This window comes from Hordeum vulgare, chromosome 2H (genome assembly GCF_904849725.1).
Source record: "Hordeum vulgare subsp. vulgare chromosome 2H, MorexV3_pseudomolecules_assembly, whole genome shotgun sequence".
Classification (NCBI taxonomy): Eukaryota; Viridiplantae; Streptophyta; class Magnoliopsida; order Poales; family Poaceae; genus Hordeum; species Hordeum vulgare.
Genome location: NC_058519.1, coordinates 593,501,486 through 593,504,176, shown reverse-complemented (window position 1 = coordinate 593,504,176; position 2,691 = coordinate 593,501,486).

Genomic DNA, 2,691 nt, shown 5'->3' with positions numbered 1-2,691 from the left:
TCGGTGTTTCATTCAGTTACTTTGAATGAATCAACTGTGTATTTATCTGAAACTGTCTCCAAGTTGTCTTTGTTTTTGTTGTAGACTTTCCTTCAGATGTCATTGAAAATAACTGTGTCTATATATCAAAAATAAAGTATTTGTATCATGCAAGCAGAAATGCAGTTCATCCTGAAGCCAAGCCAGGCATTTTTTGATGTGAAGAGACCAAATGACATATTTTTTTATTAAAAGAACAGAGTGTAATATTGGAACTTCTACTTTGAATACCTGTGGTGCAACCTTAGAATATACGACATATGTTTACTGCAGTACTTTGGAATCAAAGTCCCTATCTACATCATTCCAGTGCTTCTCAAAACGTTTGCTCGAGTGAAAGATAAGAAAAAGGTTGATATCCAAAAACTATTTTATTTTCTCAGACTTTTCAGTCTTCATCTTCCCTGGTGGCTTGGTAAGATTTTCGTTTCTGCAATGTTGTTTGTTTAATAGCATTCGAATTTCAAATATGCATTGATATGTATACCAAGTAAAGAACACAAACTACTATTGACATACGAGCCATACAACATCAGATATGATTCTTACATAAAGTTAGGAAATGGATCTATTAACTTATTCATGATCTAAAATATTATATATGTTATACGAGCCATACAACATCAGATATGATTCTTACATAAAGTTAGGGAATGGATGTATTAACTTATTCATGATCCAAAATGTTATATATGTTGTTCTTGTCAATATTTATTTTGTATTCTGCTCTAATCTCATCGAGGCTGCCGTGTCCTTGGGGACGTTACAACAGAGACGAGGAGCCCGTTGCAACGCACGGGCATATGTACTAGTTTCATTTAAAAAGACTAGTTAGCTCGCACGTGCAACGCACGTTAAAAATTACGTATCTATATATATATTCTATATCATGAATTTTAATTTGAGGCCTTTTATTCAATTAAGGTCATCAATTTAGAAATGGGTCATCGATTTTGACGGATCAACAATCTTTCACTCAATTATTTTAATTAACAATGTTCTTTTTATGTCATTGAGAAATCTCTTACTCAACTATTTTAATAAATATGCTATTTTATTTCATTAAGAAATTAAGTATTAGATTTCGTTCATGATTTTGACTGGGTCCAAAAAATTTCAAATCAATTGAAAGCAACTGGCCTAAAACAACTTACTAATCCTAGGCACATTCTCATCACCTAGGTAAAAATGACATAAACATGTGATATTGTGGCACCAATATAGTACATGCAATCACCAACGTAGAAATTTTTCGCACATAAGTATGAGTTGGAATCACAATATGCATCAGTTGTAAAATTCTCAATAATTATCTTGGCTACGTTCATAAATATCTGTACCAACTGGAAATACCACCAAGCTTTACGAACATTCAAAGAAGCATGTACCGTTGGATATAAGTTAATTCACATAAGCAATACCACAACCTTTACCAACAGTTAGAGAAGAATGTACTGAATATTCAGAGAACATTTGTATAGTTGAGTCACTGTATGTTTTTTCTGGGATATAACATCTTATACAATCAAGCTTTAGCAATGCAAATAATAGAGCAATAGCACTACACAAGAGAAAAACACCTGAATGTTCCAATAAAATGAGGACTGCTCCTGTTGATGCATGATAATAATTACATTTGCATTGACAATAAAGTTAACCTGAAGTTAACATGCAAATGCAAGAATCTCTATATAATATTACCCTCCCAACATTAATGTTACATGGTTGCATTTTTCCATCTCTGTATTTTTTTCGAACAATCTAGCTAGCAAAAGATGTGCAAAGGAACCGACTGTTTCTGCATAATAATATTAGCAAACTTCAACCATGGTGGACATATATAAATATGTGATGAGCATAAAAAATGTAAGACAAAAAAGGTAAATTTCATGCATGGCTCCATGGTCCACATGCATAGTCTGCAAATCCATCCAGGAGGTTAATTTATATTCGTGTACATATACAAAATTTGATTCGGCAATAAATTCCATCATGGAATTATGCATCATCCATGTTTGCCTAATCTACGACTAAATTTGGCGATGCACAGGGCTACTTTCCTAACTAATCACATCCTAGTAATTTAACAACAAAACTTAATAAAAGCCTATCATACGATCATATCCCGTTGAGTAAATCAGTCCAAAACAATTTTCTGACAACAAATGTCTAGTAAGCATGCAAGTGCAGCACACATACCGCAAGTATTTTAATAAAATGAACAGGTGCAATAATGTATCTTAAATCTTAGTTTGAACTAAATATATCTTTGTAGATAGATTTATTTCCATATCAGCATCATATCTGATATCGAAATGCACACACAATGGACTTCCCAACCACACATTACATACAACAGTAGCTTATACAATTTATTTCCACACATTGACAGTCAATTAACATATGTATAGACAACAACTTGGCCATCGGCTCTGGATCCGTATATAACAGAATGTGAAAGTAAGTGTTCACTGATGCTATACACCTTCAGTGTAATGTAGTTGTGCACTATACTACTCATCCACATGTGAGAAGCGGCAACAAGCACACATGTGATCATCGGAGTCCCAACCAGCAACACTGTAATCTGTTGAGATTCATTCACGCTCGAGAATATGAAGCGACTCACACGGCTCTACATGATAAAATATA